Below are 15,901 nucleotides of genomic sequence, written 5' to 3'. Positions count from 1 at the left end.
CTCCTCGTCGGGGAATTGAACCCCGGTCTCCCGCGTGACAGGCGGGGATACTCACCACTATACTAACGAGGAATTCGTGCAGACATTTGCCGTATATTCACCACAGATGCTTCACGTTTCAGTGAATCTGTTTGAACTGTTCATTTGATGACAGTTTGTTTAACTTTCCACGGACCACTGTTGAAAGAAGAATTACCGACCACTTTTCCATCTCATGTTGGATCATGATGTGGGTAACGCGGGAGAGAGTGAGACAGATCTTCTCAGGAAAATATAGAAAATATGAGGCACATACACAGACAGACAGACAGACACAGACACACATACACATGGATTGACTCAGAAATACTGAGAGTCAGAATATGGATAATTTGGCTGATTTTTGTTCCATTTCTGTCGTTGATTTCGTCAATTCTTGCAGATCAATTAAAATGAGCATAAAACTCGAGGTACTCAATGCTGTGGAATTTTAATTCACTTAAGAATTATTAATTCTACAAGAAACTTGTTGAATTTTGAAACGCAGAGATGAAACAAGTTGATGAATGACGGGATCTGAAGTCTGTCAGATTTGAACCTGCGCGGGGGAAATGAATGAATTTCGAATCTATCACCTAACCCACCAGTTAGTAAAAATCACAATTGCTCTGCATCCAGTCCTCAAATAGTCTCCGTACAATAATATTCTGAAAGTGACAATCACCTGTTTTTTTGCTCTGTAGTTTTTGTTTCGGAAGAAGCTCGGCGAAGACATAAAATTAAAAGTTAGCGTCTGAAAACTGCTACCTCCCAGTCGGGGTATTAAACCCCGGACTAAGGTGGGGCAACTCACCACGATAAGAGAGAAAGAAAGAACGAAAGAAAGACAGAGTCAGTTGTCGTTGTCTAACAAAGAGATGGAAATGTAAATGGTTCTTTCAAGAGTGGCCCGTGGAAAATGAAACAAACTGTCATCAAATAAATAGTTAAAAGAAATGCACTGATACGTGAAGCATGTCTAACACCATCTGGGATGAGTGCACAATCAATGCAGCAGTTCCTCGTTAGTATAGTGGTGAGTATCCCCGCCTGTCGCGCCGGAGACCGGGGTTCAATTCCTCGCCTTTTAAAGCTTTTTCTCTCATTTATCTCTAATATTCGATGCGGAATATACAGTGTAAAACTGACTCGGAGTTTCCCACTTTCCCCGATTTAATTTCACTGATATTCCAGCGGTTTTAAAATCTGCTCTCAGCTTCACTCTTCACCTCGATGTTCGACTGGTTTCTGTGATGTTGGGGATTTCGGGAGGAGGCCGAGATGGATCATCCACTCGGCACTTCTTGCTGAAGACGGTTTCTAAAACTTTGCACTCACACGCTGGGCTTTACCATCATTGAGGATGGGGATGTTCATAGAGCCTCTTCCCATTAGTTGTTTAATTATCCACCATCATTCACAAATGGGTGTGGCAGGACTGCAGAGCTTTGATCTGATCCGTTGTTTGTGGGATCGTTTAGCTCTGTCTACAGCATGCTGCTTCCACTGTTTGTCAAGTAGTCCTGTGTTACTTTCAGGTTATTGGTGTGTGTATATGTCTGTGTGCGAGTGTTTATGTAGCTCGGAATGTGTGTGTTTGTGTATGTGTGAATATGACTATGTCTGTCTCACTTGTTATATGCGTTTCTGAGTGTCCCTCTCTTTCTTTCTATCTGTCACTTTTAACCTGCTCCCCAAATAATTTTTCTCTGGACCTTGACTAACAAAGAGATAGAAAGTAAGTCTTCTTTCAACAGTGGCATGTGGAAAGTTAATCAAATTGTCATCAAAGAAGTCGTTAAAATAGATTCACTGAAACATGCATCCTTTTCATTGCTGCATGTGAGATCTTTCATGTCTGCGCCTGTTCCGAGACCTGTCTCTCTCTGGTGACAGCGCGATTCTGCGTTTCATTTCTTGCCCATCATTGTGGTTCTCACATCGAGCTGAAGCGTGAGGCAGGGGGCAGATTTTTAAAATCGCTGTGAAATCAATTTGTGGAAGTGGGAAAGGCCGAGTCAGTTTTTCATTGTATTTTCAACATCCAATATTGCAGATAAATGAAAGTGAAGCTTGGAAAGCAGCAATAACCTCCTCGTCGGGGAATTGAACCCCGGTCTCCCGCGTGACAGGCGGGGATACTCACCACTATACTAACGAGGAATTCGTGCAGACATTTGCCGTATATTCACCACAGATGCTTCACGTTTCAGTGAATCTGTTTGAACTGTTCATTTGATGACAGTTTGTTTAACTTTCCACGGACCACTGTTGAAAGAAGAATTACCGACCACTTTTCCATCTCATGTTGGATCATGATGTGGGTAACGCGGGAGAGAGTGAGACAGATCTTCTCAGGAAAATATAGAAAATATGAGGCACATACACAGACAGACAGACAGACACAGACACACATACACATGGATTGACTCAGAAATACTGAGAGTCAGAATATGGATAATTTGGCTGATTTTTGTTCCATTTCTGTCGTTGATTTCGTCAATTCTTGCAGATCAATTAAAATGAGCATAAAACTCGAGGTACTCAATGCTGTGGAATTTTAATTCACTTAAGAATTATTAATTCTACAAGAAACTTGTTGAATTTTGAAACGCAGAGATGAAACAAGTTGATGAATGACGGGATCTGAAGTCTGTCAGATTTGAACCTGCGCGGGGGAAATGAATGAATTTCGAATCTATCACCTAACCCACCAGTTAGTAAAAATCACAATTGCTCTGCATCCAGTCCTCAAATAGTCTCCGTACAATAATATTCTGAAAGTGACAATCACCTGTTTTTTTGCTCTGTAGTTTTTGTTTCGGAAGAAGCTCGGCGAAGACATAAAATTAAAAGTTAGCGTCTGAAAACTGCTACCTCCCAGTCGGGGTATTAAACCCCGGACTAAGGTGGGGCAACTCACCACGATAAGAGAGAAAGAAAGAACGAAAGAAAGACAGAGTCAGTTGTCGTTGTCTAACAAAGAGATGGAAATGTAAATGGTTCTTTCAAGAGTGGCCCGTGGAAAATGAAACAAACTGTCATCAAATAAATAGTTAAAAGAAATGCACTGATACGTGAAGCATGTCTAACACCATCTGGGATGAGTGCACAATCAATGCAGCAGTTCCTCGTTAGTATAGTGGTGAGTATCCCCGCCTGTCGCGCCGGAGACCGGGGTTCAATTCCTCGCCTTTTAAAGCTTTTTCTCTCATTTATCTCTAATATTCGATGCGGAATATACAGTGTAAAACTGACTCGGAGTTTCCCACTTTCCCCGATTTAATTTCACTGATATTCCAGCGGTTTTAAAATCTGCTCTCAGCTTCACTCTTCACCTCGATGTTCGACTGGTTTCTGTGATGTTGGGGATTTCGGGAGGAGGCCGAGATGGATCATCCACTCGGCACTTCTTGCTGAAGACGGTTTCTAAAACTTTGCACTCACACGCTGGGCTTTACCATCATTGAGGATGGGGATGTTCATAGAGCCTCTTCCCATTAGTTGTTTAATTATCCACCATCATTCACAAATGGGTGTGGCAGGACTGCAGAGCTTTGATCTGATCCGTTGTTTGTGGGATCGTTTAGCTCTGTCTACAGCATGCTGCTTCCACTGTTTGTCAAGTAGTCCTGTGTTACTTTCAGGTTATTGGTGTGTGTATATGTCTGTGTGCGAGTGTTTATGTAGCTCGGAATGTGTGTGTTTGTGTATGTGTGAATATGACTATGTCTGTCTCACTTGTTATATGCGTTTCTGAGTGTCCCTCTCTTTCTTTCTATCTGTCACTTTTAACCTGCTCCCCAAATAATTTTTCTCTGGACCTTGACTAACAAAGAGATAGAAAGTAAATCTTCTTTCAACAGTGGCATGTGGAAAGTTAATCAAATTGTCATCAAAGAAGTCGTTAAAATAGATTCACTGAAACATGCATCCTTTTCATTGCTGCATGTGAGATCTTTCATGTCTGCGCCTGTTCCGAGACCTGTCTCTCTCTGGTGACAGCGCGATTCTGCGTTTCATTTCTTGCCCATCATTGTGGTTCTCACATCGAGCTGAAGCGTGAGGCAGGGGGCAGATTTTTAAAATCGCTGTGAAATCAAATTGCAGAAGTGGGAAAGGCCGAGTCAGTTTTTCATTGTATTTTCAACATCCAATATTGCAGATAAATGAAAGTGAAGCTTGGAAAGCAGCAATAACCTCCTCGTCGGGGAATTGAACCCCGGTCTCCCGCGTGACAGGCGGGGATACTCACCACTATACTAACGAGGAATTCGTGCAGACATTTGCCGTATATTCACCACAGATGCTTCACGTTTCAGTGAATCTGTTTGAACTGTTCATTTGATGACAGTTTGTTTAACTTTCCACGGACCACTGTTGAAAGAAGAATTACCGACCACTTTTCCATCTCATGTTGGATCATGATGTGGGTAACGCGGGAGAGAGTGAGACAGATCTTCTCAGGAAAATATAGAAAATATGAGGCACATACACAGACAGACAGACAGACACAGACACACATACACATGGATTGACTCAGAAATACTGAGAGTCAGAATATGGATAATTTGGCTGATTTTTGTTCCATTTCTGTCGTTGATTTCGTCAATTCTTGCAGATCAATTAAAATGAGCATAAAACTCGAGGTACTCAATGCTGTGGAATTTTAATTCACTTAAGAATTATTAATTCTACAAGAAACTTGTTGAATTTTGAAACGCAGAGATGAAACAAGTTGATGAATGACGGGATCTGAAGTCTGTCAGATTTGAACCTGCGCGGGGGAAATGAATGAATTTCGAATCTATCACCTAACCCACCAGTTAGTAAAAATCACAATTGCTCTGCATCCAGTCCTCAAATAGTCTCCGTACAATAATATTCTGAAAGTGACAATCACCTGTTTTTTTGCTCTGTAGTTTTTGTTTCGGAAGAAGCTCGGCGAAGACATAAAATTAAAAGTTAGCGTCTGAAAACTGCTACCTCCCAGTCGGGGTATTAAACCCCGGACTAAGGTGGGGCAACTCACCACGATAAGAGAGAAAGAAAGAACGAAAGAAAGACAGAGTCAGTTGTCGTTGTCTAACAAAGAGATGGAAATGTAAATGGTTCTTTCAAGAGTGGCCCGTGGAAAATGAAACAAACTGTCATCAAATAAATAGTTAAAAGAAATGCACTGATACGTGAAGCATGTCTAACACCATCTGGGATGAGTGCACAATCAATGCAGCAGTTCCTCGTTAGTATAGTGGTGAGTATCCCCGCCTGTCGCGCCGGAGACCGGGGTTCAATTCCTCGCCTTTTAAAGCTTTTTCTCTCATTTATCTCTAATATTCGATGCGGAATATACAGTGTAAAACTGACTCGGAGTTTCCCACTTTCCCCGATTTAATTTCACTGATATTCCAGCGGTTTTAAAATCTGCTCTCAGCTTCACTCTTCACCTCGATGTTCGACTGGTTTCTGTGATGTTGGGGATTTCGGGAGGAGGCCGAGATGGATCATCCACTCGGCACTTCTTGCTGAAGACGGTTTCTAAAACTTTGCACTCACACGCTGGGCTTTACCATCATTGAGGATGGGGATGTTCATAGAGCCTCTTCCCATTAGTTGTTTAATTATCCACCATCATTCACAAATGGGTGTGGCAGGACTGCAGAGCTTTGATCTGATCCGTTGTTTGTGGGATCGTTTAGCTCTGTCTACAGCATGCTGCTTCCACTGTTTGTCAAGTAGTCCTGTGTTACTTTCAGGTTATTGGTGTGTGTATATGTCTGTGTGCGAGTGTTTATGTAGCTCGGAATGTGTGTGTTTGTGTATGTGTGAATATGACTATGTCTGTCTCACTTGTTATATGCGTTTCTGAGTGTCCCTCTCTTTCTTTCTATCTGTCACTTTTAACCTGCTCCCCAAATAATTTTTCTCTGGACCTTGACTAATAAAGAGATAGAAAGTAAGTCTTCTTTCAACAGTGGCATGTGGAAAGTTAATCAAGTTGTCATCAAAGAAGTCGTTAAAATAGATTCACTGAAACATGCATCCTTTTCATTGCTGCATGTGAGATCTTTCATGTCTGCGCCTGTTCCGAGACCTGTCTCTCTCTGTTTCGGGCTGGTGACAGCGCGATTGTGCGTTTCATTTCTTGCCCATCATTGTGGTTCTCACATCGAGCTGAAGCGTGAGGCAGAGAGCAGATTTTTAAAATCGCTGTGAAATCAATTTGTGGAAGTGGGAAAGGCCGAGTCAGTTTTTCATTGTATTTTCAACATCCAATATTGCAGATAAATGAAAGTGAAGCTTCGAAAGCAGCAATAACCGCCTCATCGGGGAATTGAACCCCGGTCTCCCGCGTGACAGGCGGGGATACTCACCACTATACTAACGAGGAATTCGTGCAGACATTTGCCGTATATTCACCACAGATGCTTCACGTTTCAGTGAATCTGTTTGAACTGTTCATTTGGTGACAGTTTGTTTAACTTACCACGGACCACTGTTGAAAGAAGAATTACCGACCACTTTTCCATCTCATGTTGGATCATGATGTGGGTAACGCGGGAGAGAGTGAGACAGATCTTCTCAGGAAAATATAGAAAATATGAGGCACATACACAGACAGACAGACAGACACAGACACATACACATGGATTGACTCAGAAATACTGAGAGTCAGAATATGGATAATTTGGCTGATTTTTGTTCCATTTCTGTCGTTGATTTCGTCAATTCTTGCAGATCAATTAAAATGAGCATAAAACTCGAGGTACTCAATGCTGTGGAATTTTAATTCACTTAAGAATTATTAATTCTACAAGAAACTTGTTGAATTTTGAAACGCAGAGATGAAACAGGTTGATGAATGACGGGATCTGAAGTCTGTCAGATTTGAACCTGCGCGGGGGAAATGAATGAATTTCGAATCTATCACCGAACCCACCAGTTAGTAAAAATCACAATTGCTCTGCATCCAGTCCTCAAATAGTCTCCGTACAATAATATTCTGAAAGTGACAATCACCTGTTTTTTTGCTCTGTAGTTTTTGTTTCGGAAGAAGCTCGGCGAAGACATAAAATTAAAAGTTAGCGTCTGAAAACTGCAACCTCCCAGTCGGGGTATTAAACCCCGGACTAAGGTGGGGCAACTCACCACGATAAGAGAGAAAGAAAGAACGAAAGAAAGACAGAGTCAGTTGTCGTTGTCTAACAAAGAGATGGAAATGTAAATGGTTCTTTCAAGAGTGGCCCGTGGAAAATGAAACAAACTGTCATCAAATAAATAGTTAAAAGAAATGCACTGATACGTGAAGCATGTCTAACACCATCTGGGATGAGTGCACAATCAATGCAGCAGTTCCTCGTTAGTATAGTGGTGAGTATCCCCGCCTGTCACGCGGGAGACCGGGGTTCAATTCCCCGACGGGGAGATTGAACTTTTGCCGCCTTTTAAAGCTTTTTCTCTCATTTATCTCTAATATTCGATGCGGAATATACAGTGTAAAACTAACTCGGAGTTTCCCACTTTCCCCGATTTATTTCACTGATATTCCAGCGGTTTTAAAATCTGCTCTCAGCTTCACTCTTCACCTCGATGTTCGACTGGTTTCTGTGATGTTGGGGATTTCGGGAGGAGGCCGAGATGGATCATCCACTCGGCACTTCTGGCTGAAGACGGTTTCTAAAACTTTGCACTCACACGCTGGGCTTTACCATCATTGAGGATGGGGATGTTCATAGAGCCTCTTCCCATTAGTTGTTTAATTATCCACCATCATTCACAAATGGGTGTGGCAGGACTGCAGAGCTTTGATCTGATCCGTTGTTTGTGGGATCGTTTAGCTCTGTCTACAGCATGCTGCTTCCACTGTTTGTCAAGTAGTCCTGTGTTACTTTCAGGTTATTGGTGTGTGTATATGTCTGTGTGCGAGTGTTTATGTAGCTCGGAATGTGTGTGTTTGTGTATGTGTGAATATGACTATGTCTGTCTCACTTGTTATATGCGTTTCTGAGTGTCCCTCTCTTTCTTTCTATCTGTCACTTTTAACCTGCTCCCCAAATAATTTTTCTCTGGACCTTGACTAACAAAGAGATAGAAAGTAAGTCTTCTTTCAACAGTGGCATGTGGAAAGTTAATCAAATTGTCATCAAAGAAGTCGTTAAAATAGATTCACTGAAACATGCATCCTTTTCATTGCTGCATGTGAGATCTTTCATGTCTGCGCCTGTTCCGAGACCTGTCTCTCTCTGGTGACAGCGCGATTCTGCGTTTCATTTCTTGCCCATCATTGTGGTTCTCACATCGAGCTGAAGCGTGAGGCAGGGGGCAGATTTTTAAAATCGCTGTGAAATCAATTTGTGGAAGTGGGAAAGGCCGAGTCAGTTTTTCATTGTATTTTCAACATCCAATATTGCAGATAAATGAAAGTGAAGCTTCGAGAGCAGCAATAACCGCCTCGTCGGGGAATTGAACCCCGGTCTCCCGCGTGACAGGCGGGGATACTCACCACTATACTAACGAGGAATTCGTGCAGACATTTGCCGTATATTCACCACAGATGCTTCACGTTTCAGTGAATCTGTTTGAACTGTTCATTTGATGACAGTTTGTTTAACTTTCCACGGACCACTGTTGAAAGAAGAATTACCGACCACTTTTCCATCTCATGTTGGATCATGATGTGGGTAACGCGGGAGAGAGTGAGACAGATCTTCTCAGGAAAATATAGAAAATATGAGGCACATACACAGACAGACAGACACAGACACACATACACATGGATTGACTCAGAAATACTGAGAGTCAGAATATGGATAATTTGGCTGATTTTTGTTCCATTTCTGTCGTAGATTTCGTGAAATCTTGCAGATCAATTAAAATGAGCATAAAACTCGAGGTCCTCAATGCTGTGGAATTTTAATTCACTTAAGAATTATTAATTCTACAAGAACCTTGTTGAATTTTGAAACGCAGAGATGAAACAGGTTGATGAATGATGGGATCTGAAGTCTGTCAGATTTGAACCTGCGCGGGGGAAATGAATGAATTTCGAATCTGTCACCTAACCCACCAGTTAGTAAAAATCACAATTGCTCTGCATCCAGTCCTCAAATAGTCTCCGTACAATAATATTCTGAAAGTGATAATCACCTGTTTTTTTGCTCTGTAGTTTTTGTTTAGGAAGAAGCTCGGCGAAGACATAAAATTAAAAGTTAGCGTTTGAAAACTGCTACCTCCCAGTCGGGGTATTAAACCCCGGACTAAGGTGGGGCAACTCGCCACGATAAGAGAGAAAGAAAGAACGAAAGAAAGACAGAGTCAGTTGTCGTTGTCTAACAAAGAGATGGAAATGTAAATGGTTCTTTCAAGAGTGGCCCGTGGAAAATGAAACAAACTGTCATCAAATAAATAGTTAAAAGAAATGCACTGATACGTGAAGCATGTCTAACACCATCTGGGATGAGTGCACAGTCAATGCAGCAGTTCCTCGTTAGTATAGTGGTGAGTATCCCCGCCTGTCACGCGGGCGACCGGGGTTTAATTCCCCGACGGGGAGATTGAACTTTTGCCGCCTTTTAAAGCTTTTTCTCTCATTTATCTCTAATATTCGATGCGGAATATACAGTGTAAAACTGACTCGGAGTTTCCCACTTTCCCCGATTTAATTTCACTGATATTCCAGCGGTTTTAAAATCTGCTCTCAGCTTCACTCTTCACCTCGATGTTCGACTGGTTTCTGTGATGTTGGGGATTTCGGGAGGAGGCCGAGATGGATCATCCACTCGGCACTTCTGGCTGAAGACGGTTTCTGAAACTTTGCACTCACACGCTGGGCTTTACCATCATTGAGGATGGGGATGTTCATAGAGCCTCTTCCCATTAGTTGTTTAATTATCCACCATCATTCACGAATGGGTGTGGCAGGACTGCAGAGCTTTGATCTGATCCGTTGTTTGTGGGATCGTTTAGCTCTGTCTACAGCATGCTGCTTCCACTGTTTGTCAAGTAGTCCTGTGTTACTTTCAGGTTATTGGTGTGTGTATATGTCTGTGTGCGAGTGTTTATGTAGCTCGGAATGTGTGTGTTTGTGTATGTGTGAATATGACTGTCTGTCTCACTTGTTATATGCGTTTCTGAGTGTCCCTCTCTTTCTTTCTATCTGTCACTTTTAACCTGCTCCCCAAATAATTTTTCTCTGGACCTTGACTAACAAAGAGATAGAAAGTAAGTCTTCTTTCAACAGTGGCATGTGGAAAGTTAATCAAATTGTCATCAAAGAAGTAGTTAAAATAGATTCACTGAAACATGCATCCTTTTCATTGCTGTATGTGAGATCTTTCATGTCTGCGCCTGTTCCAAGACCTGTCTCTCTCTGGTGACAGCGCGATTCTGCGTTTCATTTCTTGCCCATCATTGTGGTTCTCACATCGAGCTGAAGCGTGAGGCAGGGGGCAGATTTTTAAAATCGCAGTGAAATCAATTTGTGGAAGTGGGAAAGGCCGAGTCAGTTTTTCATTGTATTTTCAACATCCAATATTGCAGATAAATGAAAGTGAAGCTTCGAAAGCAGCAATAACCTCCTCGTCGGGGAAGTGAACCCCGGTCGCCCGCGTGACAGGCGGGGATACTCACCACTATACTAACGAGGAATTCATGCAGACATTTGCCGTATATTCACCACAGATGCTTCACGTTTCAGTGAATCTGTTTGAACTGTTCATTTGGTGACAGTTTGTTTAACTTTCCACGGACCACTGTTGAAAGAAGAATTACCGACCACTTTTCCATCTCATGTTGGATCATGATGTGGGTAACGCGGGAGAGAGTGAGACAGATCTTCTCAGGAAAATATAGAAAATATGAGGCACATACACAGACAGACAGACAGACACAGACACACATACACATGGATTGACTCAGAAATACTGAGAGTCAGAATATGGATAATTTGGCTGATTTTTGTTCCATTTCTGTCGTAGATTTCGTGAAATCTTGCAGATCAATTAAAATGAGCATAAAACTCGAGGTACTCAATGCTGTGGAATCCTGGACGAGGCTAATAAAGTTTTAATTTGAAAACTTTATTTCATTTTATTTGGTTTTATTTGGTTTTTAGTATTTAAGCACACCTCACACCCCCCCTTCTTATAAAAGGGGGCCTAATTTGGAAAAAAAAACTTCCCAGTGAGGGGCCTGTGAGGAGAGTGCTGGGGCCTGTCGATATTGGTGAGCCACTTTCCGGGCAATCGAGTGTGGCCCTGCGGAAGTGCTGCAAGCAGGTGCAGAGCACAGAGGAGAGGAGAGCCATCGAGAGGGAAGGAGGGAGAAAGAAAGAAGGAGGCGAAAAACATCAGGCAGCTGCGAGGGGTGTGCTGCTGCTGCTGCTGTCAGCCTTAAACAGCAGGAAGAGGAGGTCGACGGCGATCGGGGTGGCCGACTGAAGGTAGGGGGGAGGTAAGAAGATCCTTTTCCAACAGGGGATTCCACCCCCAAGTGTCTGGCCCGTGACAGCTGGAGCTGCCTGGGTGAAGAAACTTTTGCCATCTGTGGAGGACTGAGCCGAGGCAGCTCCGGCTGTCTAGGGGAAGACATCTCCTCCCCCTGCCCACCGGAAGACTCCACGTTATCGGCCACCCGTGTACATGTACGTTCCTTCCCTCCAGAGACATTTCTGCAGCGGCCCGCCCCTGCAGACTCCCTCCTTCCTCTTTAAGGAACATCCCTCCCTCTCTCTCTTGTGGTTTCCGCATTTAAAAACAAAAAGAAAAAACGCCCCAGAAAAGGAGCCCCTCTCCCAATAGATCAGTACCATTTTGGGGAGAGGAGGTTTCCTTGGGCTTTTGGTCCAGCAAAAGAAAAAGGGAAAATACCTGGAAGACCTAAGACTTGGGGTGGGCGTGGCGTACAAGAGAATGGCAACACCATCTTCGCCAGTGCCGGGACCCAGCAGGACGTATGCGGGCGTTACTGCGGCTGCTGCTCCCGCTGCTCGTGCTACTCCTGCTGGCCCGGCGCCATTCCGCCTCGTGACGAGGAAGCACGGGGTCAAAGCCTATGCCCACCCCGGCATGACGATTGAGGCCTGCGTGAAGGCCATGGCCGAGGTTGTCGGCCCCTCGGCCATCGTCGCGGCCTCGAAAGTGTACGGGAAGGCTGTAGTCTTCCTGAGGTCCGAGCGGACGGTGTCCCTGGCCCTTAGCAAGGGGCTCACGGTGGGCGGGACTTTCCTGCCGGTGGACCCGCTGGAGGCCACCGCGCAGCGGGTGGTGTTATCGAACGTCCCGCCCTTCCTGCCGGACGAGCTCCTCCTCCCTCACCTGCGTCAACTGGGGGAGGTGAGGTCGGGGGTAACGCCGCTGTCGCTCGGCCTCAGGGAGAACAGCCTCCGTCATGTCTACTCCTTCCGTCGCCAGGCGTTTATCAAGCTGGCGCGGGAGGAGGTTACGGAGGGGGGCTTTAACGCCCTCCACGAGGGGACCGCCTACCGTGTCTTCTGGACGGCAGAGGGTGGGCGGTGCCATGCCTGCAAGGAGGTGGGGCACCTGAGGAAGAACTGCCCCGCCTCCCAGGCCGCCAAAGCAGCTCCGGCGGCCGAGGCTGGCGCCGCCACCGCTCCTCCCCCCAAACCCGCCCCCGCGTCGGGAGAGTCCACTGCGTGGGCGGAGGGTGCCGACGAGGCCTCCGCCGGGGGAGAGGGAGGGAACCCTCGCCCGAAGAAGGCGCGGAAGAAGAGTAGACTTCGGGAGGCTGGTCCCCGGGTTGGAAATCCTTCCAGCCAGCCCGAGGCCGTGGTCGTGACCGCGGCCAAACGACAACTCGCGGTCGCGGCAGAGCCAGGGCTGGCGGGTGTTCAGGAGGGAGCGGAGGGGGGGGCCCCAGCAGACATGGGGCTCGCCCTCCCTCCGCCACCCTCCGGAAAACAGAAAAGGCGCCGCTCCCTGGAAGCGGAGGGGAACCCTGCCAAGGGACGGCCCCCCGCGAAAAGGGAATCGGCGCCGGCGGCGGATCCTGCGACTCCACCCTCCATTTCCCACCGCCAGCGGGGGTCATCCACCTCTCGGGGGGAGGAGATCGTGCCCGTGCCTCCCGGGGGGGATGGAGAGACCCTGCCGAAAGGGGGGGCCGCGGATTCGTGCGCCGACGCGAGCTTCCCGTTCACCGGGTCGGGGGTCCTGGGTGCCGGAGCGGGCGAGGCCGAAGAGGCCGGATTCGTCTGCCCTCGGCTCGACCTCTCCCAGGACCTGCTCGACCTGGTGGCGGGTTTTAACACGAAAATGTCACGGGCCGGGTCGGTCGGTGGCGGTGTGGGTGGGGAGACCCCCTTCTCCCAGTCTCTGGGCGCGGAGCCGGGGGAGGTTGGAGAGCTGGAATATATGTTCTCCCCGGGTTCCCCGGTTTCCCATTATATCCGGGTGCCCGTTTACCACCGCTCGGAGGCTGGGGAGGGTCCTCGCCCGGAGCCGCCCTCTGACCCGGACCCCCCGGTAGAGCCCGGGGAGGAATCCTCTGCCGACGATCCTGGGGGTGGGATCGTGGCGGAGGCGGGGCCGGCCGGCGCGGCCGTCCCGTTCTCCGCACCCTGTGCGGGGAGTGGGTCGGCCGCGGGCGACGATGGCCCGGAGGAGGTCGGGGACTCGGTGGTGGGCACTGGGGAGGATTTAGAGTTCGCCGCCAGTGAGGTGGTGGACGCCCTCGTGCCTGACACAGAGTCTCCCCTCATCCCCGTTGAGGAACTCCGGGATTTTGTGTCCGGTTGGACCCATCATGGCAATGGCGCCCGGCGGGCCCTCGACCGTTGGTCGGATCCGGCGCATCTGATCCGCTCGGTCCGGGCCGCCGTCGTGTCCGTGGCCGCGGAGGAGGACGGCGGCGGGGTCGGTCTGCGCCGGCTCAGATCCCTCCTCACCGGGCTCTTGGGGGGAGAGGAGGTCGACTAGCGGCCCCGCTCCCTCCGCGCATTAGTTTTTAGGTAGGTTGCGCTGTGCTCTTGCCATGGAGATAACCATAGCCAGCCTCAACATCAACGGCGGCAGAGACGCCCGCCGTAGATTTGACAAGTTCTCGGTCCTTCGGGACGGGAAGTATGCGGTGTGCTTTCTGCAGGAAACCCACACCGTTCCGGGAGATGAGGCCACGTGGATCCTGGAATGGGGAGGGGGGGTCTACTTGAGTCACCTCAGCGGCGTTTCGAGCGGGGTGGCCATCTTGTTGGCCCCGACTTTTCAGCCGGAGATCTTGGGGGTCAAGGAGCCGGTGCCGGGCCGCTTGCTCCACGTAGCCCTTCGCCACGGGGACGTGCCGCTTCACCTGGTGAACGTGTACGCCCCCTGGTCCGGAGCCGAGCAAGTGAGCTTCTTTGAGGAAGTGTCCACTTACCTGAACTCCGTCGACGCCGGCGAGTGCATTATCCTCGGGGGGGATTTTAACAGCACCCTCGAGGCGAGGGACCGCTCCGGTCCCGCGGATCGCCGGTCGGCGACGGGGAAGTTGAGGGACCTGGTCGGGTCCTTCGACTTGGTGGACGTCTGGCGGAATCTCCATCCCGACTCCGGCCAGTTCACCTTTGTGAGGGCCGGAGGGGGGAGCACCAGAATCGACCGCCTGTACGTTTCGCGGGCGTACGCCTCCTGCGTCCCGTCGGCCTCCATCCGGCCGGTGTCGTGCTCGGACCACCACCTGGTGTGGATGGAGCTCGCTCTGCTCCGCGCCCGGTCGGGGTCCGCGTACTGGCACTTTAACAACCGGCTGCTGGAGGACGCGCGGTTCCGGGACTCGTTCCGTCTGTTCTGGAGCGACTGGAGAGGGAAGCGGGGAGGCTTCTCCTCCTTGAGGCTATGGTGGGACGTGGGCAAGGCTCACGTCCGCCTCTTCTGTCAAGAGTACGCGAGGGGGTCGACTAAGAGGCGGGAGTCCGAGGTCAGGCGGTTGGAGCAGGAGGTGCTTGGCCTGGAGTCCCGTCTCGGTCAGGCCGCCGAGGATCCGGCCCTGCGGCAGGTGTACGAGGAGAGGAAGGACGCTCTGAGGGACCTGCACCTTGTCGGGTCCCGAGGCGCGTACGTGAGGTCGCGGCTCCAGCTCCTGCGGGACCTGGACCGCGGCTCTCCCTTCTTCTACTCGCTGGAAAAGTGGCGGGGGGCTCGTAAGCAGCTCCTTACGCTGTTGGCCGACGACGGGTCCCTCGTCTCGGACCCGGAGGGAGTCAGGGCCCGTGCTCGATCTTTCTATGAGGCTCTGTTCTCTCCGGATCCGTCCAGCGAGGAGGCGCGCAGAGTTTTGTGGGAGGACCTGCCGAAGGTCGGCCCGGAGGACGCTGAGCGTCTGGACGCTCCGCTCAGTTTGGCGGAGCTGACCGGCGCCCTCCACCAGCTCTCCAGGGGCAAATCCCCGGGGCTGGACGGGCTGACCGTGGAGTTCCTCAGGGCCTTCTGGGACGTCCTGGGGGGCGACTACGCGCGGGTCCTGGGGGAATGTCTGGCGACCGGGGAGATGCCCCTTTCGTGGCGCAGGGCGGTCGTGGTCCTGCTGCCTAAGAAGGGGGATCTCCGCAACCTTAAAAACTGGCGCCCGGTCTCCCTCCTCAGCACGGATTATAAGGTCTTTGCCAGGGCGATGTCTGCTCGCCTCGGCACCGTGCTGGACCACATGATCCACCCCGACCAGTCCTACACGGTCCCGGGCCGGACGATCCACGATAACATCCACCTGGTCCGGGACCTGATCCACCATTCCCAGAGGGCTGGTCTGTCGGTCGCCTTCCTTTCCTTGGATCAGGAGAAGGCGTTCGACAGGGTGGATCACGAGTATCTATTCGGGACTCTGCGCGCTTTCGGATTCGGGTCGCATTTCGTCGCCCGGATCCGACTTCTGTACGCCGCCGCGGAGTGTC

At 48.9% G+C, this 15,901-nt stretch overlaps 4 non-coding genes across 4 annotated transcripts; 1 reads left to right on the top strand and 3 right to left on the bottom strand.

Annotated features, from left to right (window-relative positions):
* trnad-guc (transfer RNA aspartic acid (anticodon GUC)) lies at positions 1-72 on the bottom strand. The gene has a single exon. It is a non-coding gene; the product is annotated as a tRNA-Asp (tRNA).
* A 2,037-nt stretch (positions 73-2,109) lies between these two features.
* trnad-guc (transfer RNA aspartic acid (anticodon GUC)) lies at positions 2,110-2,181 on the bottom strand. The gene has a single exon. It is a non-coding gene; the product is annotated as a tRNA-Asp (tRNA).
* Positions 2,182-4,218: 2,037 nt separating this feature from the next.
* trnad-guc (transfer RNA aspartic acid (anticodon GUC)) lies at positions 4,219-4,290 on the bottom strand. The gene has a single exon. It is a non-coding gene; the product is annotated as a tRNA-Asp (tRNA).
* Positions 4,291-7,372: 3,082 nt separating this feature from the next.
* trnad-guc (transfer RNA aspartic acid (anticodon GUC)) lies at positions 7,373-7,444 on the top strand. Its single transcript has one exon. It is a non-coding gene; the product is annotated as a tRNA-Asp (tRNA).
* The last annotated feature ends 8,457 nt before the right edge of the window (positions 7,445-15,901 follow it).

Source organism: Heptranchias perlo, chromosome 35 (assembly GCF_035084215.1).
Source record: "Heptranchias perlo isolate sHepPer1 chromosome 35, sHepPer1.hap1, whole genome shotgun sequence".
NCBI classification, from domain to species: Eukaryota; Metazoa; Chordata; class Chondrichthyes; order Hexanchiformes; family Hexanchidae; genus Heptranchias; species Heptranchias perlo.
Note: the sequence above shows the minus strand (reverse complement) of the source record. Positions and strands in the feature narration are given on the sequence as shown.